We start from the raw sequence: 13,527 nt of genomic DNA, 5'->3' as shown, positions 1-13,527 counted from the left end.
TTATGCATTTTAGACAACATTTGCCTAAAATAAGTAGTAGAAAGTAGAGCACACGGTAATTAAAATAGCAAAAAAATTAGTAGAAACCAAAAAAAATAGGAGAAATATAAAAGATGGAACTTACTTTGACTTAAACTCTTTAAACTCTTCCCAATCCTCATTAAACCACAGCTTCGTAGCATCATAGGAACTGGTTATTCTCACTTCACCTAAAATAAATGAAAAAAATAGATGCATGTATTTTAGATATATATTAGGATATATATACAGTATAGAATATTTAGTATTTGAATCTATAGATTAAAAGAGAAAACAGTATAAAAACTCACCACCACAACTTTGCCCTACAGCATTGAATGACAACAATCAGTGGTTCAACAGAATCACTATTGTAAAAAGGCATCAGGGAACTAACATGCTCATTCCACAGTGTACACATGATGGTGTTATCACTGGTTTAGAAAAAGAAAAAACACAAAATTAAAAAAAAATGCATTATATTCTAATGTAATCAAATTTATTTTAAAAAACTTACGCATTGTCTTGAAGTTGGAAGTTTATTAGTTTGGTGGCCTTTCCCCTACAATCTTGTCCACAGGATTGTAAATCTCAACTACCCTTCCAATAACATCTGCAAAATGAACAAAGTATAATCAATAACTACTAAAAGTAGAATAAAGAACATATTAGCAGATAGGAAGTTAATTTTAGTACCAATCAGCTCCTTGTCATTCACATCATCAGGATCTTTCAAAGCCTCAAAACTCTTTAATCTAAACATTTTGCAAGGAAACCCCTTAGAATGTATTTCCTTAACTTGTGTTCTGTAGTTAAATTTGAGCAGGAAACCATGCTCTGTAATCTTGTACACGTAGTAGTTTGTAGAGGCCATGAAGTTCTTTATTTCATAAACTTTCCCTTCCTTGATTGTATCTCTATACTTACAATGTCTTTCTTGATGATACTCGCATGAATATAGTCTCCCTGCGAATACAATAGTAAACAAATTTTAGACAGCAAAACAGTTTAGGATGAGTAGATAACATGGCATGATAGTAGCTTAATTGAAAGAGTACTATATGAGAAGATTATAGATAGTAAAACACACTAAGATTATTAGATAAAATGGCAGCAGTTCGTAGACAAAATAATATGTGAAAATAGATAAAATTACCTCTTCATCATGGAACACAACTTCCATGCTCTTACTAACCTGCCCCTCTCCCCTTTTCTCAAGGAACTTCAAACACACGAACTGCTCTCACTCGTATTGCCCTTTGTTGGTGTTCCGGCTTGATGTTCCTGATAGCAATGAACATGGAAGGCATGTTGAAACACCAAATATTGCTTTAGAAAGGCCTGTAAAGTGTGATTACTTTCGGAAGTGTCCGGCCATGAAGAAGACTGGTATTTATACATACTGAAGATTCAAAAAAAAAGGAGATACCGGCATTATATGTTTGGGAAATACCACATCTCAATTAATGTAAATTTGAATATTGCAACTCTTCATATTCTATGTAATCTAGGTATCTCTGTATGTATGTAATGCATATAATTGTTTCTTGTATGCCGTAGCAGTTCATTATTATTTGTAGATATTAATAGGAGTGATCTTGGTTACAATACCAAAGAGTTCTACATTAATTGAACTCCTTGGGAACCAAGGACTGTGTAATAATAACAACGGCTAGGTATATTCCCAATAGCGATTCCCATTACACGCGCAGAGTAAAACGGAAGTAATTCGAGATGCATAACTATACCAAAACTGCGTCGTTTTCATTGGGCGGGAAACAATGATTGGCAAAACTTCTTGCTTTATTATAGAGTTAGATTAGATGATATTGATTATTAATTCATCAATGAACAAAAAAAATATTTTAATTAATATCACGTTAGATAGTGAATATTATGTAATGATTTTAGTATAAAAATATTTTTTTTTCTATATTACTAAAGATTCTTAAGGATGTAGTTAGGGAGGTAACTGAGGATAATAAAAATAAAAATTTCAACCAATCAACCCTTGTTTGCAACAACAAACACAAAGTATAAGACGAAAATATTTCACCATCAATCTAATATATATTATTTAGTAAGCATTACACGTCATTATTTAATAAGAGCAATGCTATAAACTCCTCTTGTATTTGTTTTAATAACTTCCTTCCTGATGTGGCGTTATCTTATTGATAGCTAAATTTAATTTTTAATTAATGGTGAGATCAACTATTTCATTGGCACCCAATGAATTAAAGCAACATCATGAAGTAAAATGTTTGAAGGAGAAATACCAGAGGAGAAATGAGCATTTTCCTTCAATAAAATATGTGTGTTCGATCTTGTCTCTATTTCTTTGCATAAATAACAAACAAAAAACTCCTGCAGTAGCTTCTATCCTTTTGCTTCTCACCCTAAACATATCCCCCTCTCTTGCTTGCTTGCTTAGTAATGAGAGTGAAAGAAAATTGCTCAAATAATTTGCACGACACTGCTTTATTTTAGGGTTTTTATTTATAAATATTTTTTGCATTTTTAAAATCTTAAATTTACCTTTTGTTTTCTGATTTCAGTTCAATATTAGTTTGATTACAAATTGTTATTCTTTCAATTCGGCTGATGTTTGCTCCAAATCTCTCTCTCTCTCTGTTTGATAGAAATCCTAAGTGAATTATTATATCTCTACATGTAACTTTAACAGTGCGTTTGGTTGGAGGGAATTTAAATTTCATTCCCATTTAGGGTGTGTTTACAAATTTAGAAAATGACTTCGGAAAATCATTTCCTGAATTTCCAGTGTTTGGTAACACATGGAAAATTAAAGTCAAAGAAAAACAGTTTCCTAATCAAAGTAAAATACCTTTGTTTTGGTGAAAAATGATTTTTTTTGGAAAGTCATTTTCCTGACGCCGATCGCCATCTTTGGATTGCAGCGAAAACTGTTCTGTGTTCCCTGATGTCCGGCTGGAAACCAGAGAGCACCGGACACCAGAGAGCAGTGCTCTCTAGTTTCCGGTTGAACACCAGAGAGCAGTGTTCTCTGATTTCCGGCCGGACACCAGAGAGTAGTGCTCTCTGGTTTCTAGTCGGAAACCAGAGAGAACTTCTCTCTGGTTTTCGGCAGAGAGAGTTTCTCTTTGGATTCCGGTCGGAAACAAGGAACCATAGAGTAAGACTTCTCTCTGGTTTCCGCTGTTGTTTTTATTATTTATTATTTTTTAAAATTTTTTTAATAAATAATATTATTTGATTTAAAATATTATTATTTTGAATATTATTATAAATTATAAATATTTTTTATATTTTAAATAAAATAATTAATTATATAAATGAATTGTACCATTTTACCTCATTTTCTAGAAAATGAATCAAACACACAAAGACATTTTTCTGCTGTGTAGCCAAACACGAGAAAGAAAAATGTTTTTCCGAAAATAACTCATTTTCTGAAAATATTTTTTAGAAGTCATTTTACAGCTTTTCAAACGGACCCTTAATTCCCACCTAATTCCAAAGGCCACTAAATTCCTTAGTTTGGTTGGAAGCACCTTGGCAAATTATGCCCTAGAAACGTGTTCACCATGAATGGTGAACACAGATCCAAACGGTGCCGTTTTTACGGGAAAAAAATTTCGCTAATGTAGTGTTAACGGCGCACGTTTGGTCAGATTATGAATTTTCTGTTATGAGATTATGAATGTACTGTAAATTTATAATCTCATAACGGAAAAATTCATAATCGCATAAAAGAAAAACATTTATTAAATTATGAATTTTCTGTTATGAGATTATGAATTTACTGTAATTCATAATCTCATAACAGAAAATTCATAATCTCATAAAAGAAAATTTATAATTTCATAACTGCATATTCATAAATCCATGCAATTATGAATGTGCATGCATAGATTTATGAATGTGCAGTTATGAAATTATGAATTTTCTTTTTATGAGATTATGTTGAAGAAGCTTGTGCGAAGAGGAAGTGAAATCACAAAATGTAAAAATGAAGAAGAAAAGTCGCGCGATTAATTATGAAAAAAAGAAAAATAACGGTGCACTATTACGTTGGGACGTGTTCACCGTGTTCACCATGAATGATGAACACGGTTCCATGGCATAACAATCCAAGCACCTTATGGTGCTGCTTTTAAGCACTTTTGTATGATGTATAATTGCAACACTTATGTTGCTTAACCTTTCGGTGGTTACCAAAAGGTTAAATACCTTATAGTGTTGCTTTTAAACATTTTCCGTAAGGTGCTTTCACTTATTAGTTTACGGAAAGATTAAGGGTGTGTTTGGTTGGTGGGTTTTGTCCATAGGAATGGGTATGAAAGTGATTGTTGTTGTTTGGTTGATAGGTTTTTAGAACACTACTATAGGTTTCGAATACCCCATCAATTGAAAAACCCATACCCAAATACAATATGGGTTTCATTCCCTTATTCATTCCAAGCACTACTATAAGTAACCATTCCATTCCACCCTACTACCAAACATGTTAAATACTTTATCAAAACCCATTACCATTACAAGTATTTGATACCATTCCGATTCCTATGTGCGAACCAAACACACCCTAAATATTTATAATAATATAAAATATTCTTTCAAAAAGCTGAGCCCCAACTCTAAGGGCCCCCACACCCGATCCGACAAAGCATTTGTGAGGATGTAAATCATGGTAACTCAACTGAACATGAATCATAGAGGCTAGACCTGTGCTCATTGCGCACAAGGAACCCCCTCACTTTGAGAGGTTGCTCCCACACTGCGCTGGTAATACTCGATCCTTGTCATTCTTTCAAAGTTTCACCTTAATCCCCACACTGGGGCCACCGAGTAATACTGCTGATTGAACCATTGAGCTAAGTAGATATAGTCACTACTGTTGATTGAACCATTGAGCTAAGTAGATATAGTCAATTTGAGCATAATCCCACACTGCTGCCACCGAAGTTCGAACCTTGATCTCTTATCCCAAATACGGCATACTGAACCATTAAGCTAATACCATGTAGGCAAAAGTAAGAAAATCTCATAATACCTAAGGATGTTGAGTGAATCACATACTTTCAAACATATGAAAAAATCTGACCTAGAGAATATATTTAATTCCATGAGAAAATTACATAATGTCAAATAAACATAGTATGTTATATAACCAATTCAATATAATCTTTTTTACCTTAAATAACTTGAATCAAACGTCAAGTGAAATGTGATTCTCCTGAATGGTTAGGCGTCGAACGGCCAACTTGTTAGCAAATTGTTCTGTGAATTTGGGTCCACATTACAAGGTGAATCTGAATAAAAAAACACAATTTATATATTGAATGTTCATCATTTTTATATAATAAATATTCACCATTTATATACTGAATGTTCACAATTTATATACTGAATCTTCACAATTTTATATACAAAATATTCACAATTTGTGAACATTCAGTATGTAAATGTTGGCATGGCATAATTATTGGCAACTTGTCCCAAACCATTCTGTGCAAACCCTTTGGTTGTTTCAAGATATAAAAGCGAAAATGACATTTTTGCCCAGCCAAACTATACAAAACTCAAATAACAGGAAAGGACAAAATGGGTAATGTAATTGTGTTGAAGGGTTTAGACAGGGCTTTAACCTGAGAGCCCCAGAAAACAGCTTCTTCTTCAAGAATTCATCAATGGCGGTTCACGTCCCTGTTTAGAGGAAAGCACGCACTCTTCGCCCAAGTTCCCGACTTTCATCTCGTTCTATCTCTCTTCCATCCATGTTGAAGGTCCTCACATCCAACTCTAGGTTCAGCGCCGTTTCGTCGGCTTTTGGCTCCCCTGTCCGAATTGGAACTGGTCGAACACGCCATTGCTACGCTTTCTGAATTCACTCAGAAGCTCCAGGCAAAATGGCCCTATCTCTACCGGCGATTCTTCTGTTCGGACTCTACGGATGGGTCCGACCCGGCTGCCGAATCCGAAGCCAAGCGGGCCGAGCCCGAAGGCGAAGAAGCTGTTGAATCTAAAACCTCGTCCGCTATGGTCCCAACCGTTTCCGGCCCGAAGATTGCCTAACGGTTAGCTCTATAGGAACTGGTAGAACCGTAGAATGTATATGTATGCTTTTGCTTTACTTGATTGGTTTTAAGGGTAATCTGAGTCAAATTGTGTTTATAGTTGAACATTCATTCACATATGTGATAATATAAATTTTCTCCTAGCTCATAATTTGGAAAATTTGAAATATTATAGCACTCAATGTTATGTTCTAAAATGCTTATAAAATATGGCTAGACCAAAATCCATTACTGAAATTATTTCAATTGGACCCCAGCAGTGATAATCAGATCATTAGGTTTTTAACTTTGCAATGTGATAACATATTAACATGTAATACTAATTCTCAATACATTGAAGTTTCATGTTTTTGATAAAATTTAATTGGGCTTCTATCAATCAGTTATATAACTTTCATATTATAGCTGTTGCTATGGCATCAATTCAAGTACTGGAAGGCATTTTATACATAGGAAATGTGAAAGGAGTGCACCCCTAGACTGGATAGTGAAGGGATTATAAGCTTGGTTTTAGCTGCCTTTTCGGCTGAAGTAGTTGATTTTTAATAGGAAAATGGTAGACTGTGAGTTTAAATGAATAATTTCAAAGGAAAGAGTTGAAGCTGCAAAAGGAAGAGCAATGCTTTACAGATATTACAAATTTCCCTCTCTCTAATCCTTTTGAGCAGACTCATGGATCCAAAGTTTGTGTTTTTTTTTTTTTTTTTTTTTTTTGTTTATTTATTTTTTAATGCTTGCTTATGAAAATTAAAATAAAATTGGAGAGCAAATTCTAAAACATAATAGAGTGTAAAGTTATCATCAATTGAATGTAGACTTTAATTGGTGTTAAAGCAACTCAACTTAAGTTGGAGCATGATTCTTTTTTCCCCCTCTTTTAATTTGTCATATAAGTATGCAATTGAGATACTCTTTTTACAAACAAAATTTTGACTATGCTTTAACTGCATTATAATTTATTTGCTCTTAGTTTCATCCCTTCTTGTTCTACATGGTAATGGAAATTCTTATTTCTTGTTGCAGGTTATAGCATTGCCATTGCCACATAGACCATTATTTCCTGGGTTTTATATGCCAATCTATGTGAAGGTATGGTTCTAAATCTTAGTATCCCATACAACATGTTTGGTTCACGGAGTAGGCTGAGAATGAAATAGCATTCCGAGAATAGACCTATTCTATCATTGGTAAGTCATTTTATTTCTGGGAATGATCTATTCCCTTGCAACTTGCAAGGGAATAGCTATTCCAAGGGGGATCTTGGTATTAAGCTATTCTTGAGTTCTCAAGAATAGGTTATATTTGGTAATACCTAATTTATCCTTTTTATTTTGTTCTATACTATAAATGTATTTATTTTATAATAATAATAATAATAATAATAATAATAATAATTAATATTATTATTATTATTTATGATGTGTGTGTGTGCGCATATATATATGTGTGTGTGTGTATGTATATATATATATGTGTGTGTGTGGTGTATGTATATATATGTGTGTGTGTGTGTGTATGTATATATATGTGTGTGTGTGTGTGTGTGTGTGTATGTGTATGTATATATATATGTGTGTGTGTGTATGTGTATGTATATAACTATTATATATATAATATATATATAATATATAATATATATATATATATATATATATATATATACTTATTTTTGTTATGTGCTATAATGTGTGTACTACTACTACTAATAAATAATAATAATAATTTTTAAATTGTAATATTAATATTAATAATATTATTATGTGTATACATACATATATTAGTGTGGAGGGTAATTTTGTCTTTTGAATGTTTATTGTATTTTTATTCCTTAATCCAGTAAAAATTAGAATACAATTCTTGAATCTATTCATTTCACGAACCAAACAAATTGAATTCATATATATTCTTTGTCTATTCCATTCCCGATGGAATATGATTCCTATTTCCTCAAAATTCATTCCGTGAACCAAATGTGCAGTTAGTATTGAACCTATTTGCTGGAGTCAGTCTTATCATTAAATAAGTTTTTGAACTTTGAAGCTAGAAAATTGAAAATTCTTTGAGATAGGTGCCATAATTTTTGTTTGTTTTTTGTGATGCCTATCTTCTCCCTCATGCAGTATTGATGTTGGTATCCAAGTTTACAGAAGTTAGTTTTCTGCATTGAATATTTGACATGAACTTGAAGCATGGTGCTGGCATCTGGTTTAATAGATGCTTGTTTCAATGGTTCATTTATAAATAGCCTTCACTCTAAAGCAAAATTTGGCTACTGATCATCATTGATGAAATTACATTAATAAAGAGAACTTGCTACAAATTAATTTAAGGGTCGGTTTTAAAATTCCTATCTCATGTACAGGATCCCAAGCTCTTAGCAGCATTAGTTGAAAGTCGAAAAAGGCAAGCACCTTATGCTGGTGCTTTCCTTCTGAAAGATGAGCCAGGGACTGACCCTAGTGTTGTATCTGGCTCAGATACAGATAAAACATATATGAGCTTAAAGGAAAAGATTTGTTTGACCGTCTTCATGACGTTGGTACACTTGCTCAGGTAAGTTTACAGCTCTTTTATTTATGTTGTTGCTTTAGGGCTAATTATTATTATTGTTGTTGTTGTTATTATTGTTATAATATTATAATTATCATCATCAAAGACATTCTCATCATCAGTCAATATTGATTTGATAAAATAGATTTCAAGTATTCAAGGAGATCAGGTTGTTCTTATTGGTCATAGAAGAATTCGAATAACAGAAATTGTAAGTGGTTGTTCTGCTTCTCAGACATTGCTCAGCACTTCTCTATGTGCACAGTTATATAAAGATCTGTATAATGTTGTTAAGAATGCAGACGTTGCATTCAATTTTTGACTGTGATCAGTTAACTTTAAAATTTGTGTGGTGCTACTTGATTGAAATGATACAATTTTTCTGCACAGGTTAATGAAGAGCCGCTAACTGTAAATGTCGACCATCTCAAGGCATGCATTTAACATTTCTAGATTCTTCTCCATTGGGATGATGAACCTCATTGAAACTTGTCTTTCATTACCATTCTCTCTTAATTTGCTTCTTAGTTGTCCTGCAGGAGAAACCGTACAACAAAGATGATGATGTTATCAAGGCAACATCTTTTGAAGTTATATCAAACCCTGAGAAGTGTCTTGAAGACAAGTTCTCTGTGGAGAGATCATGTTCAAACATACACTACAGTATGGCTCCTCAAACAACAATGCTCTTTTATATGCTGTGTTGTTTTTCTTTAATCATTTCCAGTGAATCAGTGATTCAATGATAACAACACTCTTTCATATGCAGCAACAAGAAGTTGCACTTTATAGTAATATACCTTTAGCGATGCTTCCTGCTTGTATACCTGCTTTCTTTCCTCTCTGCCAGTCAAATTATAGTTCATTGAATCACCACTGCGGCTCTTACTTAGGTTGTTTACAAAGATAAAAAAAATGAAATTAAAAAATCAGTTACAGAGATGTAGCATTGGTTTCAAATGTATGACACTTTCCTGCCTCTTGGGTTTGAGTATGAAAGGTCCTGCTAATACTTATATTTGTCTGAAGGTAGTAATATGGATTAAATTCTCACAACTTCAGAGTATGTATACTCCATAATCTTTTAATGCTTATGGATGATTATTTTGATCTATCTCATTAATTTGATTTGCAAAATCATTTTGGGGTTTCAAACAGGACTTTATAGTTTTGTTTCCATTTTTTTTCTTCTGTAAAATACATTTATGAAGAATAATTGTGATCTTTGCTTTTGGATGACTTGTCTATATCTATTTTGCACACAACACACATATTCTTCTAGATTAGCTATGTTGAATGTCAGGTAATTTGTGTGGGGACCTGTGTGTGTATGTAAGAATCTGTTTATTCCATATTTTACTTCTTGAACTACAGCATATAGGTGAGTTTACATATGCAAGGCTAGCAGATTTTGGAGCAGCAATATCTGGTGCTAACAACTACAGTGCCAAGAAGTTCTTGAAGAGCTAGATGTAAGCTCCTGTGCTACCTTATTTGACAACTAATTATGCAACTTTTGGAACTTTTGTTTTCTTGTAAGGAATTTTGTATTGTTATAATTCGTACTTCATGAATTTGTAGTGTTAGATTGATATTGTTCATAGTTATGCAATATTTTTTAAAGACCCTCTGAACACCCTTTAGTGGGTATTCGATGCTTACTAGATGCTACATATGAATGCTTTTCTAAACGACCTAAGGTTCAGAATAGAAAGTTACTGGTCAACTAAAAGTAAAAGTCTTTAATACAATATATATGATTGTGTCTAGTGCTTACTGCAATGCCTTTCTGGTCACCTAAATCATTCAAAAATTAAGCATATTGGCTATATTGACTTTTTGTTGTAGCTGACAACCTGTTTCATGGAAAATTTTGTTTGTCATTTTCACATGTTGAGCTTATATATGTTTGTGGGTGTGTGATTAACATCAAAATAAAATTTTCATTTAAAGATTTTACATATTTAATATAATATAGGGTAGATGTATTGTGATGCATGGCGTAAAAATCTAATCCGTCACATATGCTATTTTGTTTTTTCCTACAAAGGTTAAGCTACTCTTTGACTAGGATTCATATAGTTATGACGACTCATTATTGCTTAATGTAAGCTTTGATGTTATATTGACACTTCTACTTTTGCTGGATATTTTTATTGTCTTAATCTTTATGACAAATATGTTTGTTGACTTGTTCTGTATGGTGATGGTAGTGAGTTGGTATGTAAAAATCTTGAATTAATTGACACTTCTATTTTGTTGGATTGTAGAAATACAATAGCTATTTTTGCCTGCATCTTTATCCAAATTGAGTTTGTTTTGTGTGCTGATGAAAATGACTTTGCTATATCTCCTAATGCAGGTGCATAAGCGCCTACAACTTACTTTGGAATTAGTGAAGAAAGAAATGGAGATAAGTAGAATCCAGGTATCACTTATGAGATTGAGGATATATAATAGAGCTCTCATTCAGCAATTTGAGTTTATCTTTAAAATTTACTTTCCTTTTTCACCAAGGAATCATAGCAAGGCTATTGAAGAAAAGGTAAGCGGGGAGCAGCGGCGTTACTTGCTAAATGAGCAACTGAAGGCCATAAAGAAGGTACGTGGTTTATGTCATGGTTTTCTTATGTTACATTCTTCAATGTTAGTAGTGTAAAAGTTTTATTTGCATCAGCATGCAATAATTTACTTATGTTATGACCTGATTGTTTTTTGTCTGATTTGGCTTAATGCAGGAACTGGGACTGGAGACTGATGACAAAACAGCTCTCTCAGGTCAGTTCTCTTCTAATTGTTATTGATCTTTAATAATTTATTGGATATGGTATTGGAAAAAGCAACATACTTTCTGTAGCTAAGGCATAGATTCTTAAATGTAATCTAAATAAATGCTTTTGCAATATCATTTATCTTGTGCTTTCTTTATACTCATTTTAATTTGGGCCAAGAGATGTTCATAGCATTTATACTGTAATTTTATTTATTTATTTATTGGTTGAAGGTTGTGGAAGTGTGTTCTAAGCAGTGCTGTAGATGCCACCCACTTTTCTCATTTATGTGAAACACTTTGACTAACTTATTATATTGAAATGAAAATGTTAAAATAATTTTTAAGAACATGACATAACATCACCTACATTTAAGGTGCTTGTCTTTTTGATCGTAAGCCTTTTGTCACTTTTCTTTTTCTTTTGATGAAATTAACTATTCTGCTCACATGAACTTATAAAATGAGCTTGCTGTATGGACATGCTTAGACACTAGTGCTTTTGATAGAATGCTTCTAACTGAATTACCTCCTTTTCTCCCTTTCTTTTTCATTGATGAAATTAAATATCCTGCTCAAATGAAATTATCCATCCCTCATCTTTCATTATCTACATCTGAGAGGAAATAGGTTTTGAGCTGTGTCCAGTGCTGGTTTTTCTTTTCTACTTGTTTGTATGTGCGTATTTTTGTAGTTTCATTATCCTTTATCTTTGACTGCAGCAAAGTTCAGAGAAAGACTAGAGCCTAATAAGGAGAAGATCCCAGCACATGTCATGCAAGTTATTGAAGAAGAACTGACCAAACTCCAACTACTCGAAGCGAGTTCTAGTGAATTTAACGTGACACGTAACTATTTAGATTGGTTGACTGCTTTGCCATGGGGCACTTACAGGTTTGCTGTTTTTACTGTATTTTTTTTCCATTTAATTTTATGTTAGAATAATATTTTAATCTAAAATTAGTTATGCATCTGGGATGGACATAAAAGAAAGGGGAGGGGCAGTTCACACTTTAAATAATGATGGAAGAGAATTATCTCATTTCAAAAGTCAGATGGAGAAAATTTGTGAAATAGATCTGAATACATATGTTGCAACATTTCAGTTAGCTGCTCTCTGATTGAGATATTAATTTAGTTATGATAGCTGCAAGAATTGGTATGCACTGTAACCAGCTGCTTATGCTGTGAAGATGTGAACTAACATCATTTATGCCTATTTCACTAAGCAGTTAAAGATGTTTCTTGTTTGGATAGTTGTAATCAATTTTTTGAAATAAGAAGAAATCTAGTTTTAATCAAAATTTAGTCTGATTTGCTGCTGCTGATTTTAGCACTTTTGCATTATAGTTATGCTGCACCAATTTCTGAATAATATGCTTGTAACATAAATGCAGCAATGAGAACTTTGATGTGTTAGGAGCACAGAAAATACTTGATGAAGACCATTATGGACTAAGTGATGTTAAAGAGAGAATACTGGAGTTCATAGCTGTGGGAAAACTTAGGGAACTTCACAAGGTTGGTAACTTTTTAATTCATTACTACATGACTATGACAATGTTGCAAGATCCCTATTCATCTCCTTGAACAGTTAATACATACTCCGTAACTACAATGATTGTGTGTAATAATGCCTCAAATAACAGAGACTGGTGCAACATAAGTGGATTAAATTTTGTCCAGAGCAACTCGCTAATGTGCTAAACTTTTGATGAAGCTATTTTTTAGTTTTAATTTATTTTAGGATTTTGTCTTAATTTCTATTCTGATGTTTGTTTAATTTTATTATGATGTTATTTCTCAACTCCAAGTACTGTATGAACTGATTTTGGGCATATAATAGTATTGGCTCCATTTCATTGCGGTTGATCACTTCTGACTTTTACACTACTATAAGGATGGTTTGAATTATATTGTTTGAAAACAGTTGGTCACATATTCAAGAATAAAATTGACTTTTGGGGCTGAAAAGTGCTGAAAGTTGCTCCCTTCTTGGTACAAGTCTTGTACAATATTTAAAATATAGACAGCCCCTAAACCTTCTGTTTGTTTCCAAGTCATTTCCCTGTTATACTGAGTGAAGAACGGCATAAACTGTTTATTCTATTCACACCATTGCTTATGTGC

General features: G+C 32.9%; 1 pseudogene; it reads left to right on the top strand.

Moving 5' to 3' along the window:
- The first annotated feature begins 5,772 nt into the window (after window positions 1-5,772).
- Window positions 5,773-12,987, top strand: LOC109191475 (annotated as a pseudogene).
- The last annotated feature ends 540 nt before the right edge of the window (window positions 12,988-13,527 follow it).

Source organism: Ipomoea nil, unplaced genomic scaffold (genome assembly GCF_001879475.1).
Source record: "Ipomoea nil cultivar Tokyo-kokei standard unplaced genomic scaffold, Asagao_1.1 scaffold1646, whole genome shotgun sequence".
NCBI classification, from domain to species: domain Eukaryota; kingdom Viridiplantae; phylum Streptophyta; class Magnoliopsida; order Solanales; family Convolvulaceae; genus Ipomoea; species Ipomoea nil.
This window is presented reverse-complemented; position numbering and strand designations above follow the sequence as displayed.